The sequence below is a fragment of the Propithecus coquereli genome, unplaced genomic scaffold (genome assembly GCF_000956105.1).
Source record: "Propithecus coquereli isolate 6110/MARCELLA unplaced genomic scaffold, Pcoq_1.0 Scaffold20, whole genome shotgun sequence".
NCBI lineage: Eukaryota > Metazoa > Chordata > Mammalia > Primates > Indriidae > Propithecus > Propithecus coquereli.
The window spans coordinates 6,978,055-6,997,556 of NW_012144967.1; positions in this window are offsets into that span (position 1 = coordinate 6,978,055).

Here is a 19,502-nt window from a genome sequence, read left to right on the forward strand (position 1 = left end):
GACTGTAACAAGTTCACTGAGGAGTCAGGAAGCTTGGGAGGAGAGAGGTCGAGGCAGGACATGGGTCCCTTTTTCTTGCAAGGAGCTGGTCGCAACTTTGTAGGATGATTGGTTTTCGGATCTCCGCCAGGTGGTTTCTGTTTACTGTGCAGGAACAATCGGTAAAGGAAGAGATAGTATCTCCACCGGGTAATTAGAGAGCAACAGAAACAGTGCTGCTCACCGGAGGCTGGGAAGGGCCAGGCTGTTGGGGTGGAGAACAGGGAGGCAATGGGGAGGGCTGGCTGGGAGCGAGGGCAGAGGCCAGGACTGAGCTGGTGAGGTTTCACATGGTGCTGGGAGCTGCCTGGGTGGGCATGCTGCAAAGAAGTTGTTTCTGGGGGAAGAGAGTTGTAGCAGAAGGTCCCCCAACCATTCAGAGGGGTGAGGGCCGAGGGTTGCTGGCATGCAGCTACTATTTATTGAGTCTATGAGTTCGATCTGCTCTTTGCCTTTAAAGGCCCAGTGGTGAAGCAGCCAGGCCAGACTCAAGCTGGGGGAGGGAGGATGCAGGTGAGGCTGGTTGGGGAGACAGCCTGGAGGAGGTCATGTGTGAGCTGGGTCCTGAGGGATGCATAGGAGTTTAGCTAGTTGGACCATGCAGCAAGGGGCAGAGGTGGGGTGGAGAGAGCTGGGTGGTCTAGTTCTAGGCAGAGGAAACAATACATGCAAAGGCCCAAAGGTGAGCACTGATGTGGGACAGTCTGAGAATCTCCAAATGTTCATAAAGTTTCTTGTAGTGATCGTGTAGGCATAAGTTGAAGTTGAAGAGGGAAGCAGGGGCCTTGTATGTCTTGTAAGCCTTGCTAGGGAGTTTGAGTTTCATCTGGAAAGCAACAGGGATCCCCTGGAGGGAGGAGCTGAAGTGGCAAAATGTGATTTTCAATAGATGACCCCGTGGAGACTAGATGGGTGGGGCAGGACTCAAGGCAGGTGCCAGGATTGCCCTATTCCGGGGTAGAGATGCCGTCAGAGCTCGGATGATGGAAGCGGGAAGGAGAGGAGTGAAAAGTGCCCTTTCCCACTGCCCACCTCTAGGGGGTACCATTCTCATGGTCCACTGTGTGAGTAACACCTCTTCGAATTGCACAGTGCACATCCTGTCCATCCTGTGGCATCTCCGAGTGAACAGATTGAAGACTGAAGAGGATCAGGGGGATAAATGACGGTGCTTTGATGGAACTCAAAGATGACTCATGGGTTTCTGACTCGGTACCTTGGAGATTAGAGGATATTGGTGCCATTCATGGAGTCAGTAAACACAGGCAGAGAGTAGGTTTGGGAGGCCGTGACTGGGAGGAGCCAGAAAGATGGGCGGGGGCAGGGTGTGGGTTTCAGCACAAAGCTCTCGGGGGGAGGGGTTCTCCTGGCTTCCTACGAGCACCTGGGGGCCTCTCATGACTCCCTCAGGGGCTGACCCAGGCTCCTCCAGGCAGTTAGGGTTAGGGTTGGGAATGGTGGGTGGCTTTGGGTCAAGAGCTAGTAGCAAGAAGAGTGAATGCCGCAAAAAGAGCCTCCAAAGACACCCTACGTTGTCTCCATGGTGACCTCAAACAGAGCCCATGAGGGTAGCTGGTCATTATGGGGTCACCTCCCTTCCAAAACAAACATACACAGGAAAGCCCTAAACATCTGAGTTGTAGAACTGAATTCAAACCAAATGCAATCACCTTACTTTGTGAGTAGCCAGGGGTCTTGAGAAGACTCCAGGATGAGCCCTCCCGCAGAGCCTGGCGTTAGGCTTACCAGGTGGGACAGGAGCCCTTCCGGTCTGGGGAGGGATGGTTTCCACCTCCTGTTTCCATTCAGGGGGATGCTCAACCCCACACTTGCCCCAGGGTCAACCGCTCACCGCTCTGCGGAGAACATTAAAAGCATCCATAAAAGAGACATCGCAGATTTTGTTGGTTGTAAACCTCAAAGATGAATTTTTCTGTCGTCATATTTTATGAGTATGGGTTTTAAAGCCTTCCTAATGCGGGGCTGCCCCTCTCCAATAACCACACACTTCCTCTTGGTGATGGTTTGTGTTAGCCAGAAGAAGACCTCCAGCAGTGCATGGTGACTCAGCATACGGAAGCGACAGAGGCAATTATCTTTTTTTTTTTTTTCCATAGATGGTGGAGAGATGATTTTGCTGTTTCCTTTGGGCTTCTTGGGCCATAGAGGGGATGCGCCGTGTGGAACTTGCTTGGGGGTCCCAAGCAGGCAAGAGGTGCTGTGGGCCCCAGCAGTGTCTAAAGACCCCAAGAGTTAGAAAGAAGAGATGAAATTAACATGGATTTTGAAGGCTCAGTATGTCCAAGGAGTCTCTGTGGGATGGGGTAGAAGGAGCAATAAACAAAACCACAGGTTGTTAGAGCTGGCCAAGGCCTTTGGAAACATTTCCCCCGACCCCCCAAAATCATAGATTGTTAGAACCAGACCAAAGCTGTGGATCACGCGCCCTGGCCTGTGAAATTTGTAGGTTGGCCACCAAGGCCTGAGATCAGGTTTGAGGCTTTACTCAAGGTTATCCAGAGGCCTCTAACACTTAAAAATAATTTTTTAATTTACAAAAGCGAAGTTTCTTTTGTTAAGTAGGGCGGTTAAATGAAACACATGCCTTCATTTGTGGCCTAATAATAACCCAAAAGTTTTCTTCTGCCCTAAATTGGGAAACCTCATTAACGAACGGAGCTTTTAAGAAGCCGCAAAGCATGGCCTGTTTTCCCCTGCTGAGAGGGACAGCAGCAATTACAGCTGGTGGCCCAGGCAGTGGTTTTCTCTGCCTTCTCTGTGTTTGCGAGAGATTAGAGTCATTAAGGAGGTGCTAATGATCCAGCTCCCAAACTTAACCAGAGTTCACTTGTGCCTTTCCTCGAAGGGTTTCTTCTTAACCTGCGCTGGTGAATTCAGGTCAATCCTGGAGCAAGGGGCAGATTTGCAAAAGCCGCGCAGACTAAACCCCAACACTTTGGTAAAATGTGTATGCAACGGGGGCCCCAACCCCAGACAATGAACGTGCATTTGATCTGCTTTGGAAACCTGGTTCTCCCTCTGTTGGAAAATTGGCCTTTTTCCCCACTTCTGTCAGAGAACGTGTGACCTGAAAATGACCCAGTCAGTCACATTCTGTTCACCTGGCGTGGCTCGGAGTTGGAACGCCCTTCCCTTTGTCATCTCGGACATTTGTTTTGAGACAAAGGGCTGACCTTTCCCTTCATGCATGAGCAGTGTCATTTATTTCCATTTCTCGACAGAAGCTGTGCCGTATCTGCACCGCACACATACAGCCTCTAGCTTGGGCCCAGTTGTGCCACCTCAGCAGGTGCCTGATTGCCTCAATTTGGCATCCTCCAGAGGCAAATCCTGAGCTGCACTGCAGGGAGTTGGGGGAGGGCAGGCAGCCAATAAAGGGGTGTTGGGAAGCCAGCTCCCACTGTGGGCAAATGGAGGTTGATTCTGCAGGAAACAGGGCATGTAGGATGTGGTAGAAGATTATCCCACCCAAGCGGGGAAGGACCTGGTCAGTGGTTGATGGGAGTGTTGTCCCTCTGCATGCCGGCCCACCTTCTGCAGCTTTCAGAGAGCTCTTAAGTAAGGGGTGAAGCCACCAGCAGTTGGCATTTGGGGAATATGGGTGGGGCATGAGCAGTAGCCGTTACACTTGTAGCTATCACATCACGAACATTCTTTCCCTCTCACTTCTCTCTTGTTTTCTGCCACAGTGTTAAAGTTTGTCTTGCAAACTTTCGACCCATTTCTAACCACCAAGAATCAACAGAGATTCTGCTCCTTGATATCTTCCCTTCATTTGCCTCGGGCACCACTCCACATCCCAGCTGTGACATTAGGTTTCTCTTGCAAAAATGAGCTAGAATACAAAAGCGAGTTGCCGTGGACCTCCTAAACTTTCTCTACCAGATTATAAGCTGGGAGCAGATGTCATTGATACTTCAAACACTGGCCTTCCAGGTGTTCCCCTAGCAGACTCTGAGGGTCCCCATAAGTCCCCCGACTGCCTCAGTGGCCCGAAGAGGAAGACAGAACACACAGCCAGTTGCTCTCCGGATGTCCAGTGTCCTAGGTCAGTGATGGGACCTTCTGGACAACGCTCTGGGGTTTGCCGCCCTCCTAAAGTATAACCGGGTAGCTTGATTGGCTTCCACTTGGACAGCTGAGAAACTCTGGTCCTGTACACCCACGTTCATAGCAGCGGTATCCACAAGAGCCAAAGATGGAAGCAACCCAGGTATCTATTGACAGATGAAAGACAAACAAAATGTGGTGTATACATAAGTGTGGTGAAATGTGGTATTTACACACAAGGGAATATTACTCAGACTTAAAAAGGAAGGAAATTCTGAGTCATGCTATGACATGGATGAACCTTGAGGACATTACGCTGAGTGAGATAAGCCAGTCACCAAAGGCCAACTACTGCACGATTCCCCTCGCGTGAGGGTCCCGCCAGAGTCATCAATACAGAGAGACAGGAAGTGGAATGGGGGCCGCCCAGCGCTGGGGAGGGGAAGGGGAGAGCTGTTGCTTTCAATGGGTGCAGAGTTTCAGTTTAAAAGGGTTCTGGAGAGTGGTGGTGGTGAGAGTAGCACAACACTGAGAATGTATTTAATGCTACTGAACTGTATACTTAAAAGTAGTGAGGACGGTAAATTTTATGTTATATATATTTTATTGCAATTAAAAATAAAGAAGAAATACAGTTAAACAAACACAAAAAGACCCACTGGTCCTGCCCACCCTCCCGCCGCCCCCCAGGGTGGGAGGCTCAGGGGAGGGCGGTGTCTCACGGCTTGTGTCTGTGACACACGTGTCAAAAGAAGCTGTTCTGAAACCCCAGAGCCACAGACCTGGCCTGGATGGTGGCGGCCACCTGTGGTGTCCTGCCTCATGTGTACGTCCGTGTGTCTGAGCACTGCTGCCTCTCATTTGCCCTCCTCCTCACTGCTTTTGGGGGTCTCGGTCTATCTTTTTCCTAATAAATAACAATAACATATATATTACATTTAATGATACATAGGATAATTGCATACAATAACATCTGTTATATTAAATATATAATAACAACTGTCTTAGGCTGGGCTCACTTGGAAGCTGACCTTGAGGAGGGATGTGAGTGCGAATAGGTTATCTGGGAGGCAGTCCCAGGGGCGTCGAGGGGACAGTGGGGGAGGGGAGACCGGGAAGGGGAGGAAGCCAAGGGGCAGGTTGATGAGCCGGGTATCGCTGTGGGCACCTGGGACGTGGTCAGGACCTCAGGGAGGTTGTGTACAACACGCTAAGGGGTTCCCTCCCACCAGGTGCAAAGAAGCTGGATTCTTGGTCACCAACTGCCAGGCGTCATTGGTCAAAGACTGCTCCCAGCACCTCCTGCCTGCACCGGCAGAGTAGCTCCTCACCCTCAGCAGAGTCGCTGGGGTGTGTGGGACTGGTGGGCGCTGGGGTCTGGGTGGACCACAGCAACCGAAACTGAAGGTGGAGCCTCTGCTATGTGCTTGGGGCTACACATGCATTCGCTTGCCTGACTCTCACAATTCAGACATTTACAGAGAAGGAAAGAAGAGAGTCAGTCGCTTGCTCAAGGTCACACCGCTGTGTGCTGGCCTGTCTGGCTCCAGAGCCTGAGCCGTGCTTGCTTTGACGTGTCCTGTCTGGCTCCTGGTTCAGTGCAGTTGGCCCTCGTGATCCTGGCTTTGGGGACATCCCTTGTGAACTGCTGTCTTGGGAAGCTCTGATTCCTCTCACCTGGTCTCCATAGGGCTGTGCACTGGACACCACAGGGACATGGAGCAGGGGTCACCACTAAGCCCGCTTTTCTCAGGCGGTCCCTAGGGATCAGAGAAATTGAGCAGCCTGGCCAAAGAGCCACAGCTGGAGAGTGATGGGGTGGGCTCCCGGGTCATTCCATTCTCCAAGGAGGGTGCTTTCACTGCGTTGGGGTGTGGTGGAACAGGCATCCACTGCTGGGCGAGTGTGAGCTGGTGACATCCCGGGGGTGGACGGGATGGTTAATATCGATCAAGATGGCAAGTGCTCATGGCCGTACACCCGGAAATTTCCACTTCCAGGAGTTCTTCACGCAGGCACATTTGCATGAGTGTGAAATGGGTTGTATATTTAGTGGGTCCCGGCAGCATTGTTTTGCTAGTAAAAGATTGGAAATCATCTAAATGACCCCCTGTAGGGAACTGGCTAAAACGAGTGGGGGCCATCCATGCAATGCAATGCACCGCGGGAAGAGGAGGAAGCTCGCTGAGTATTTACTTGTTAGGAGGAAAAAACCCAGGGCAGAACGGTGTGAGCAGTGTGCTGTCAGTTGTGTCAAGAAAGAAAATGTGTGTGCATTTCCTGTCCAAGGGGGTTTCAGTCTAGGTCCAGTAGCTTGTCGCACAAAGATCCAATTACTGAGACACTGAGGCTTGCCAAGGAAGAAATGAATTTTTAATATGACAGACATCTTGCTGTCTTATTGGGAGAACAGGAAAAGCTGCTGCAAATCCATCTCTCTGACTAACGGCAGATCAGGGGCTTTTAAAGGACGGGCCGTGGGCCTTGCGGCCGGTCGTGGCGTAACTAACAAGGGGCCACCTGCATTGGGGCAGGTTGTGGGTGACGTGAGTCTTGTCAGGACGTCTGCCCAGGGGCCTTCAGATTCTCAGTCTCTTTGTCTTGCAGAAAATCCACCCTTCCTGGGAAACAACTCAAAAGGTCAAGTAGTTAGTTAAGGGAGAGGATTATCCAGGGGCCGTGGAAATTTTTCAGTGGGGGCTGGCCATAGGTTTGTCTATGCCTGTCTCTGGTAGTGCACCCAAGAAACTGCCAACACTGACTGCCTCTGGAGGGACTGGGAGGCGGGGGCCGGGGAGGGAAGGAGACTCTTTTGGAATACCCTTTGTATCTTTTGAATGTCAAATCATACAGATATATTGATTACCTACTAAAAAATAAATAAAATTTAAAAATTTTAAAGTTTCATGTATTCTTTCTGTTATATTGCATTTCACTCTGAAATCCCTGTTTCCTCGTCTGCAAAATGAGGAAAATATTTAGAGAGTGATGGTTGCGATGCCCAGTCCTTTAGAGCACTTGCCACGGCCCTCACATGCTTAATTTGAGGAGCGGTTCCCCCGATCTGCGACCACTGCTTGGGGAGAAGCACCGTGCAAAGAGAAGCTGGGTATTGCTTGCCCACTACTCTTTCTCTGGGCCTGCGCTTGGTGGGTGCTAAACCAAACATAATTTTTGAACGAATAAATGAATGAAAGTGCTTTGTTAATAAGAACATGCTTCTTTATGTCTTTGTCATTATTATTGATAGCATCAAACTGCATGTGGCAGTGGTACCTAGAGGCTCACAGGCCCCACTCCAGCCAGATGGTCTGGGTTCAAATCCCAGCTCTGTCGCTTTTTAGCTGTGTGACCATAAGCAAATCACTTAACCTCTCTGTGCTTGTTTCCTCATTAGCCAATTGGGAGTGGTGAAAGTGCCTACCACACAGAGTTGTGAGGATCCAAAGAGTTCCTACGAATAAAGCGCTTAAAACAGAAGCTGGCTCTCTGTCCACGTGAGGTATTATTTTGCCACGACTTTGATACTTTTTCCGTTATAACTACTCATCTCTATAATTCTGGGAAAACTTCTTTCAGAGTTTGGAAAAGACCCTTAGATCAGTAGGGTACTTCTTTGCTTGACTATGAAGGTGGCTTGGTCTCTGAATAGTCTCTTATTTTTCTAGAGAATTCCTGCCCAGAAACAAAGATTCCCTAGTTTCAAGGATGGGTGGCCTCCAGAGGACTCCGTCAGTCGGCTGGCCAGGGAATTTGGGAAAGGCTGTTTCCTTCTTTCCTTTCTCGACACCCGGAGTCATCACAGTCTCCGAGTCCCCAGAAGAAACCACCTGGCTCCTTTCTAGCCTCTCGAATGAAGCCTGCTCTGCTTTCCTCCTCCCAGGCACAGCTTGGTTGGGGTCTGGTAAAGTCCCTGCACAGGTTGCCTCTCCCTCTGTGGCCAGGGGAGGTGGAGGCAGAAGGCCTAGGAGCAGGGTCACGTCTGGGAACGCTCTGTCTGTCCCGGCTGTCGTGAAGAGACACTTTTGCTGCAAGCTTACTGATTGTTGTCGCTGAGAACTGTGGCTCGAGTGTCCTGGATAAAGACACACACAGCAGACGGCAACGGGGGCTTGGACTGCTCAGGGCGGCTGCGGCTCTGCAGGGAGTCGGATCCACAGGGAGCACAGCCGAGCCTGGTGAAAGCGCACTGGGAGAGTGGCTTGGAGGGAATTTTCTCAGCATCCCGTCTGCATTCTGATGGGCTCCACCCGCTGCCCTCAGCCCCTCTCTGCCACGTCAGGGCTGCAGCAGCTGCCTGCCCCCTTGCCCTCCTGAGCCCCTTTCATCTTACAGCATGCGCTGCAGCCGTGGGGCTCTGGGCGATGCTGGAAAAAGTTATCTGACCGCTGGGAGGCCGGATGCTGGTGGGAGATGGCTCATTAGTGCCAGGCTTTCTCCAGCCATCCGTGCCCCTGCGAAGTGTCTCCTTGAGAAGGCACTGACTACCTTGGGTTGGCCCACTGGAGCTTGAACAGGTGGCCGTCACAGCCAGACTCAGAAGATGACAGGAGCTCGGGACCCCAGTGCCTGGTCTCCGAGGCTCAAGTGAATCTGCTTTCTTTCCGGGAGTCTTTGGGCACATTTGCTTTTTCATCTCGTTTCCTGACACAGGATAACATCTTATCACAGGAAAAGGAAACCTCAGTGTTCCGTCCTCCCGCCCCCACCCCATGTGGCCCGGCCATATGGAAACAGCAGTGAACAAAATCGCTGCTGTATTTCAAAAACTGAAGGCAGGACAGTGGGTTGGCAGCACCCTGGAGGGGACAGCAGAAACCCAACCTCTTCAAATCTCAGGATTTAGCTCCTTATCTGCCGGATCCTGGGGGCAGGCTGGAGAAAGAGCTGGAAGGCCCGGTGGTGGTTGTTTTCCTTTGCTTTGAAGTCTCCATACCCAAGAGGCCATGCAAATTAAAGAAAAAAAATCTATAACTTGATCTTTCAGCTTTTCAAAATAGGAAAAAAACCAAATCTCCCGAAAACTCTCTCCAGTCTCTGCCCTCCACAGCCCACCTCCTAAAATCCAAGCACTGGTAGGTTGCAGGCTGTATCTGGGCTTGCTGTTGTGTTTTGTTTGGCCCACACAAGATTCTTTTTTTTTGAGCCAACATTTAAACATTGGGGGATTTCAAATAGTTTCTCAGAAAATCTGGAGTCCCTGACTGCGCTTGGAATGGCAAAGCCGGTTGCATCTACGCAGTTGCATTGGGGTCTTCAGCTTCTTCCCAAGCTTCTCCCTGTTGTCTTAGCTGGTCTCTGACCCCTGTCACATCTGAGTGTGTCGTCTCTTATGTAAAAGACCTTGCAACCAGCTGTCATCACAGTGTTTTTCTGGATTAAGCTTTCTGGAGCAGTGGGGCATGGCTCTAGTATTCTTGGATTCTGTTCCAGATTTGTTCATCTGCCCAACTCCTTTGACTGATTTTATTAACCCCTTTTCTGTGTTCACGTTAAGCCTGTCAGGTAACCTTCCATTTGAGCCTCTGCAGAGATCCTGGCTTAAAGAACTTTGCTATCTGATTTTAAGTTATTTGGCTTTGTACATTTATGAAGGTTCTGATTTGAATGGTTTTGAGAGAGTGGGAAAGTGTGAGATCGCAAACTATGGCATTTTTCTTCAGTTTGCAATTGAAGTTTCAGATTTGTTCTATAGCTCCAGGACATGTAAATTTAATCACTTTTTTCAAGGAATTTGTCTATTTTACCTAAGTTGTTGTATTTATTGGCATAAAGTTACTCATAAGGCTCCCATGTTATCCTGCTACTGTCTTCAGGATCTGTAGTGATGTCCCGCTCTCATTTCTTGAACTCGAACTCCTGACCTCGAGCGATCCACCCGCCTCGGCCTCCCAGAGTGCTAGGATTACAGGCGTGAGCCACCGCGCCTGGCCCCACTCTCATTTCTGATATTGGAATTTGTATCTTCTCTCTCTTTTTACTGTTTAGTCTCACTTAATAGTTCTTAACAGGAGACAGATCACTCTGTCTTGGATTCTTCTCCAGATTGTTCATCCACTCAACTCCCTTGACAGGGACCAGGGTGAGGTGAGGGAGGCAGCGAAGGTGCAAAGGTAAGGAGGTGCCTGTTCTCAGGGGCACACCTGTGTCCCAGGTATCCCGAATACCTCACCCTTGCCTCTGCCCTGGACCTGGCAGATAAACTCCTGTCCCTCTTTTCTCCCATTGACTGCTCTCTGAGAGCCAGTTTTTCCTTGCAGCCCACCTGAGTCCCCAGGTATGGAGTGAATCCACCTGCCTGGTGACCTGTTGTGTCTCTCTGTGGCTTGTTGTGAAGCAGAAGCAACACTCTGGAGAGCTGCACCTTCTTCCTAGAATCCTTTTCCTCCTTCCTCTCCCTGAATGCCCAGGGACAGTATTTCCCAAATAAAGCACATACATCTTAATCCTTGCCCCAGGCTCTGTTTTTCAGAGGACTGGGCTAAGACAGTGTGAAAGACTAAAGACAAAACACTAGATGAATTTGTCTGTCACTTTTTAATGAGATACTGCAATAGGTAAAAAAAATCATTTAATTCTGATCTTTTGATGAAAAAGCAGAGGCCATGAATTGGACATTCAAAAGCTCAATTTGATATGTTTTCTTTGATATCTCTCTATTTAATTGAATGACAATTTGAGAATCAGGCAATTTCATGTAAAAATCAAGATTTTTGACTTCTTTTGGAACACTGGTGTTGGGCATTGGTTGCCCTCCTTTGATGGGGCAGGGGAGCAGTCCCAGCACTCCACAGTGACCCACATGCTCCTCGACATGGCCCCTCTGTCCTCATTTATGGAATATTTGAGCTTGACATCTCCAGGGTAAAGGGAAATTCAGCTAGAAGACTTGTTGGGGCATGAATTGCCCTCAGAAGGCATGTATGAGCTGTGGCTAGTGGCTTATAGATCGCTGATGGTCTGGCCCAGGTACAAGAGTTCTTAGATGGATGGTGGGAGTCAGATCAAATAATATGGGCCATGTGCCAAGCTCCCTACTGCATCTGCTGGGAAGAGTCTTCCTAACAAAATGACAGTGCCTTTGAGAGTCCTGAATCTTGAGAGAGAGAGAGGGAACTATCAGCTTCGCACCAGTAGCTGAGAGCAGGAAGTTTGGCAACAGAGCCTCTGAGAATTAGATATGTATATAGTATCGCGTGAGTTCTGTGGCGCCTCTTGGAGTATAGGACATGGGTTCCTGGTTGCTGGCTGCTGGGTGGTAAGTCCCTGGCCATTAAGGTGACGCTGATTTCAGGATGTGCTACCTTCCTTCTTTTTGTCAGTCTCCCTGCATTTTCTTCCTCCTCTTGCTTTCCATTGCTGGGTCCTGGGTTTAGAAGTCAGAGTCATGACTCTGGCTGCCTTTCACCCCGACCTGGGCTCTGCCTGATCCCGAAGCAGCCAAGCTGAGTTGTAGAGAAATAGTGTGTGAATAACCAGCAGATTGTTCTAGCCTTCTTTCTTCTCCATGACTGACACCACCCCTTTACAACTGAATGGCACTTTAATATTTTCAAAGCGCTCTCCATCTTTCATCTCATTAGATCCCTCTAATGGACCTGTGAGTTAGATAGAGCAGGCAGGACTTCAATTTAAGATGGAAAGAGAGTCACAGGGAGAGTGAGTGATTCTTCTTCTCCTGCTCAGCAAGGCAGAGAACGAGCGGGGACTCAGCCCTGGGTCTCCAGTGTTTTTCCTCCTCGATTCCCAACCTGCCACTGTGGACAATAACTACATTCAATCCTTCAGCTAGGACTGGTGGAAGCAATGTTTTACAAACTATGGGATGCAACCCAATAGCGAAATCAATTTAATGAGTGCAACCGTTTTTACAAATAAAATAGAACAGAATAGATAATGTCAAAGTACATTGCACGTACAGCAAAAGCACTGTTTAGTAAAATGTTTGACCTAAGTGCGTTGCTCTTCTGGTTTCCCAGGCTCTGGCTGCTGCTAGCTCTGGAACAGAGTCACATGCCTTTAGACTTGGAGTTTGGGTGCCATGAAGCCTTATCAGTTGCTTCCACCTGAACATTTAGGGAGATTAGATTTCCGTGACAGATTGTTGGGAAGTGTTGCTCTTGCACATCTACTAATCCAAGGCAGGAATGTGCCTCACAGATGATAGGATCTCCAATGTGTTTATAATATTGGGCTAAAAAAAACCCAACAACAACAACAAAAAAATCAAAACCACTGGGTATCCCTGAATAGACAGGCTGGAACCAAAAAGAGCATAAGCAGATATTAGCACAATGCTAACATACAATTTTAAAGAAAGAGTAACATTTTTTATCCTCTGCTCTGAGCTCTCGACAAATAAAGACATGGGCCAGATTGTTGTTCCTGGGGGTCAGGGCAAAGGTATGGAGGGGCCTGTGCTGGGCAGAAACCTGGGGGCTGGAAGAGGGCAGGGGCAGATATATTAATAATTAGAGGAGGAAATGTGACTCTCAGGGCTAAGAAGTGTGTCTCATAACAGGGGAGTCATCAAGGGGGAAGTCGTGTAGAACAAGTCAGGACCCCATGACCCATACCAGGGAGAAGGGGAGGGTGGGTCTGTCTCCAACAGGCACTGCCCAGCGGGCTCGCAGGCGGATTCCATTGAATATCTGGACAAATGTTTACAAGTATGAAAAAGTAAGTAGTCAATTTACATCAGATCATTGAGAAAAACCGATGAATGAAAGCCAATCAATCAAGGAAGGTGGTTAATAAATAATAAATATACTTTCAACATGAAGCGCTCTTTCTAATTGATTGCCTGTTTGGCTAACTTGTCTTGCAGATGTCCAGTGGGAGAATCATGTGCACATAAATCATACACAGTCAAAGGGAGAATATTCTTTTAAGAATGTATATCGAGAGTAGGTTCTGTCTGTGATTTTTACTACATATGTCAAAATTTTTCCCTGGTGGCCAATACCTCTGAAATGGCAAGGGAAGTCACTGAGAAAATGGGGTGATTTACAAACATTCATTTTATATAAACCTTTCTAAACTGATAACCTAAAATAACAGTGACAGCGGCAACGAAGCCGACAACCACGGGGGAGTGATGGTCGATGGCTTGTCTAAATAAATTGTAAGTAACAGCAGAGAAGAGATGGCGAATGACTTGGGACCTGTGGAGAAAGAAGTGGGGCTGGGGGTGGACACGCAGGAGCAGGCAGGTGGGAGACAGAGAAAGATGGGGATTTCCAGTGACCTTGACGTTCACCTTCGACCCTCTTGGAAATTTTTCTCCCTCTAGCACTGATCTCCCCCAGTCCAAACCCCATGGCTCCCAAGAAACTTGATTCTCCTTCATCCAGCGACTTACTAAACCTGGATTCATTAAGAAAATCCCACAAAATATTTGTATACACATAAAAACATATAGTAAAAACAAAATATATAAATAAATATAACAAATGTATAACATACATAATATAAATATATGTATAACATAAATATAGATAAAATATTAATACACAAATAATACATAAAACATACATATGCATGCATATATACATACACACAAACACACGTATATATACATACATACTCTATAGACCCCAAACCCGGGGCTCTTACCGAAAGGACAGCAGTGTTGTTGCTGGTCACTGGTGCACACGTGGCCCGTGACACCATCCTCTTCAGCTCTAGCTTGTGTTTCCTGCCCCTGTCAACCCTGTGGCTAGATTCCTTTCCTGAGCCCTCACTGAGCCCTGAGGGCTCACTGAGCCCTCTTGATGGTGATGACTAAGTAGGAGAAGGCCGTGGTCATGGCTGGACTGGGAGAGGGTTGGGGGGATGGTGGGGATGAGGGGATGGAGGTTTTGGGTCCAAAGCAATGGCAAACAAAAAGCAAGGGTTGCTGTGTAATAGGCCACTCCAGAGAGGAGGAGAAACACCAGCCCACAGGCTGCAACTGGCTCAAAGGCACCTTAGCCACTAACCCTGCACCCACAACCCTCATTCTTTCTTAGATCTTAGAATTCCCATAGATGGGCATGGAGGGGTGAAACCTCTCGAAGATCCAGTATGTGTCAAGGACAGAAATATCTCCCTGGAGATTTCCCTGCCTCTTCTACCATGTTTTCCCAAAGGTGACAAAGTTGCAACATGCCTTTATTGATAAGCTATGAAAGGGAGATAAAAGATGGCTACTACTATACCACTTGGGTCAAACATTCAGGAAAAGGACTCCCTCTCCCACCTCCACCCTCTGTCTGGCCAGCTGCTAAAAGACACCCCCTCACACGAGTCTGTTCCACTAGTGCCATACAACCAGAGGTCCCGAGGAGCCTTGCTGGTGTGGGCTACTGACCAGTGGCACTCTGAGGCTCATGGCCACTCGGCACATGTGACAATTAAATTGAGCATCTGGTTAATTAAACTCTTTAATAACCGTCGGACACATTTCAATAGTGTGTGTCTGGATTTCAGTAGCAATGGCTGCTGGGATGTAAATTGCATAGTAGTGTGGCCAAAAGTGTCCACATTCCTCAGACCTTCCTGGCGGACATTTAGTAGTGACTTCAAAATTTCTGTCTGGGGTGGAGGGATTTAGGGCAGCAATCGGGTTGGAAGAGCGTTGTTTTGAAGCTGTATTCATACAGGCCGTGCTAACACTGAGAAAGCCTCAGTTTCCCGTATCAAGGAAAGGTGGGGGTGGTAGTGGCTGGATGGGGAGTCAGGCCCCCCGCCCGGCCCCCACTGCTGTTGCTGTTCTGTTGCTGGTGCAGTGGCGTCAGCCACACTGCGGTTTTGGGGAGAGCCCTAATATCCAGATTAGGGATGGGCAAAGGCCCTGGTCAGTTTGAAGAGAGGATTATGGCCAACGCATGCTTCATTTTTTAAAAAAATAGTTCTTCCTCAAAGTTTTCTTTCTTTGCCCTCCTCTCTCCGACTGCATTCTTCAGACGTGCATCCTCCTAGCGCTGGCATCGTCCGTCCTCCTCAATTTTCACCATAGTCTGGCCAAGGCCATTTTTCTGACTCACTCCTTTCACACAGGAACGATATCGACGGGCAACGTGTGATCTTCAGCCGCATTTCGTGACCATCCTTGCATCCTCTGCCATCGCTCAGACAGGGATGTTGACCCTCGGAACCCTTTGCTATTAAGCCCTATGGCCACTTACGTTGGGTTTATAATCTGTATTCATACCAGGAGGGTTTATTCTTGCCTGAGGTACTTCTAGTTTGAAAATTCTTTTTTTTGTTGTTTGTTTATTTTTATTATTTATTTATTTTTGAGACAAGGTCTCTCTGTTGCCCTGGGTAGAGTGCAGTGGCATCATCATAGCTCACTGCAACCTCAAACTCCTGGGCTTAAGCCATCCTCCTGCCTCAGCCTCCCCAGTAAGCTGGGACTATTGGTGCGTGCCACCATGCCCGGCTAATTTTTCTCCGGTTTGAAAATTCTTATCAGACTCAATTGCTCATTTATAGCTGAAGAAAATGATTCTCAGGGGGATTAAGTGACTTTCAGGAACACAGACATTTAGGGGGGACATCTTTTTTTTTTTTTTTTTTACAGAGTCTCACTCTTTTTGCCCGGGCTACAGTGAGTGCCGTGGTGTCAGCCTAGCTCACAGCAACCTCAGACTCCTGGGCTCAAGCAATCCTACTGCCTCAGCCTCCCAAGTAGCTGGGACTACAGGCATGCACCACCATGCCTGGCTAATTTTTTCTATATATTTTTAGTTGTCCAATTAATTTCTTTCTATTTTTAGTAGAGATGGGGTCTTGCTCTTCCTCAGGCTGGTTTCGAACTTCTGAGCTCAAACAATCCGCCCACCTCGGCTTCCCAGAGAACTAGGATTACAGGCGTGAGCCAACGCGCCCGGCCTCATCTTTTTATATTAATATACAAAATTATATGAAAATGCACTTTGGGACCTCAATATCCTCTTTTGCATGGAATTTGGTAAGAGGTGGCAAAGGGAGGGTGTGTTTGCCTGCCCAACTTCTGTTCCCCTTCTGGTGGCAATGGTGCCTAAAGGAAATCTCTTTTCCCCAGTGTGGGCTGGCTTCTTGGGGCTGTCAATCAAAATGTCCCATCCAATCCTGGACAAGGTGGGTACGTGACCCAGGCGGGGCAGTCAGATCCTCTTTCTGTGGACCCTGAGTCCAGAGGAGGAGGAGAAGTGTTGGGTTCCATATTTATCTCAGCAGTGGGACCATGATGAGCTATTAGTCAGCACCCCCAACTCCCCAGACCCCTAAAGAGGGTCTGGTCCCAGCCTTCCTGGGCTGATATTTCAGCTCTGCGTTGCATACTACAAGCCATCCCGTTTCTTTCCAACGGATTTTCGTTGGAAAGGCAGTTTTGCTTGTGTGCACTAAATACTCTAACTAGTAGAGTGATTATCCTAAGTAATGGACTTGTAAAATGAAATTGTTGTCCTTGGGTTGTGCTCCCTCCGGCGGGTTCATCATAGGGTTCAAAGACAGCATGGCTGAGCATGGGAAGGCCGGGTTCATGGTCTGTGTCATGTATCCATGCTAGGTGGTCCTGAGTTCTGTCAGCGCTCACTGTCTCCAAAGGCAATGTCCCATCCAGTATTCCAAGGCTTTTTCAGCTAACACTGGGGCTCCTGATTCATGAAAAATGCTGAAGTTAATTTTCTTAACATCTGCACTCCGCTGTCTCAGATTGATAAACCATCCCCTGCTGTACGATTCCTTTTGCTAAATTCAAATTTTTAGCTTTTATGTTGTTTGCTTGCAACCCTTTCTGGTCAGTTTAGTTAGGTAACTCAATCACTATGGTTGAAAGCCTGCATTTGCTTGCTCAGAATGAGTGGAGAGAAGAATGAGTCCAGGAACGATTTGTGACAGATATTAGACCTCTGAGTGGCGCGATTCTGACATTGTTCCCAGCAATACAAATGTGGCCGAGCGGTCCAGACGCAGCAGAATTTAATCTTTACCTGCCCGAGGGAGGATTAATGACTCAGAATGTACTCTGGGTCTGACGATACAAGGAAAAGCTTCTTGCCTGTGTTCCTGGATGGTTTGTCAGTTACTTGCTCCTGTCAGTGGTCCTAAAGTCATTTGGATAATGGGCACATGGGCACCTGCTCAAAATCGCTCTGGGTTCGAGAAGCGAGGAGTTGGAGAGAGGACTTTGCCCAGCTTCCACCCCAATGTGGAGACCCTCAGAGGCCACCCTGACTCCTCTCTCATCTTCCTCTGTATCCCATGGGGACAGGTTGAGGACAGGGCTGAGTTCCATGGGGCAGGAGGCCTCGGTGAGACCTGGGAACCCCAGACTGCTACTTGGGAGGGGTTAGACAAAAAAGTGAGCACCAAGATAAGTCTCCTGGCATCTGTGAAGATAGTGGCATTTGGACACATGTAGAATTCAGACCTGCCAACAAAGGTGGGGAATTTATTTCAGACAGGGAGGAATGCCAGGTAGTAATATTGTTGCTTAGTTGTACCGTCTTGCGTTGTTCTGTATAATTTTCTATATCCTTCACAAGATTATTAAAATTTTAAAAGCAGGGGTCTTAGAATGACTCCTTCTCAGTGGTGGGTGTGCAGAGTATGCTAGATAAAGACATACACATTGATTGGCTGGGCTTTTCACATTTTCACATGGTGACATGTCCTTCCCTCTGCTTACACCTGACCTTAACTTTGACCTGCTGGGGCCAAAGTGCAGCCAGGGATCGACTGCTTTTCACTGCAACCACTCCTGTTGGACCGGGAGCATCTGTCTGTTAGAGACCCACGTAGGTCCTGCTTCTCTTCCCCTGTGGCTGCCGAGCAGCTGTCAGGTGCCACCGACTCCAAGTCAGTCCCTGGGCCTCAAATTTACTGGGCGAGTCATTGGCAGTCTCTGCATGATTCCTAGCCAGCCAGTCACCCGGAACGTGGTTTTTGAATTAAAAGTTCATATATTGTTTGGAAGGAACATGGCAGTCAAGGCTGAGGCAGAGAGGAGGAAGGGCAGAGGTTGGCTTGCGGGGCGGGGGCACGTGACATGGACGTCCTTACCATTAGAAGAAGAGCAGAGCTCAGCACATAAATATTTCACTTTGATGCTCATCTAAGATCAAGCTGCAGCCCGGAGTTCTCTGATTCCTGGGCTGAGTTAGGAGGTGGTGTACTTTCTAGTGTTGATATGTTTGATTTAGAAGGGAGGTATCATAGAAACGAGCCCAAACTGCCACCCTGAAGAGCTGTGGGCTGGTGGTGAGATGGGAGCCCTGCTGAAATCACCCTTGCGACGGACACTGTTGGGCCTCTTGCTTTAGGGCTCGGCACTAAGGAAACGGAGATTTCTGCTGGAGTGCAATGAGGCAGGGTGACGTTGTTATCAGTGCTTAGGACCGTAAAGTATTAATAATTAACTTATCAGATCACTTTTATTCCTTAGCAGGGCAGGGAGATGGTGGAAAGTGGAGGGAATGAAGGGAAACAAACATTTATTAAGGACTCACGGTGTGCCAAACGCTGGGCCAGGAATAGAACCCACATATCTCACTGAATTCTCACCGCCAGGCGACAGAAATTCTTTTGATCTCAGAAGCAAAGTGTTGGCCGAATTAACAATACTTCGCTGTTGGTCGGCGCAACGTCCCTCTCTTTTTCTGCTTATTTTTACGCCCTTTTATCTTGTTCTCCATGTCCATCCCCCAGTCTTGGCAACCATTCTAATATGTTTGACGTATGTGCTTTGATTTGTATTGTTTCGTGTGTTCATATTTTAAATTTACATAGATGGCGTGGTAGATTTCATCCTGTTTCATTTTATTCCCTTTTCCACTATTTAAAAAACTTTTTATCAGGCAAAGATTTCAAACATTTTTAAAAGTAGAATGGTGTCGTGAACACCATTGTATCCATCACTCAAAGTCAAGTGCAAACTCGTGGCCAATTTTATTTCATCTATACCCCTGTTCATTCCTATGTCTCACAGATTACTTTGAAATAAGTTCCAGAATCATGCTATTTCATCGATAAGGATTTTGGCATGTACCTTTAAAACATAAGTACTTTTTATTTAAAATACATAATCATTGTATCACATTACCATACATAAATATTAGCAGCAATTGCTTGATGTCATCACCTATTTAGTTGATGTTCAAATTTTCCCAATTGTCTCATCATTTTTTTGTAGTTATTTGAATCAAGATTCAAATAAGATTTACACATTGTGATTGGTTGATTTGTCTAAAGTCTCTTTCAATCTAGGGGTTTGCCATCTGTTCCTTTTTATCTTACAATTTATTTATTGAAGGCAGCTAACTTATATTTGTGGAGCTTTCCAGAGTCTAGATTTTTCTGACTGTATCCCTGGGCTGCTTTTTTCCTTTTTTCCCATCTGACAGGTAACGTGCTGACGTCTT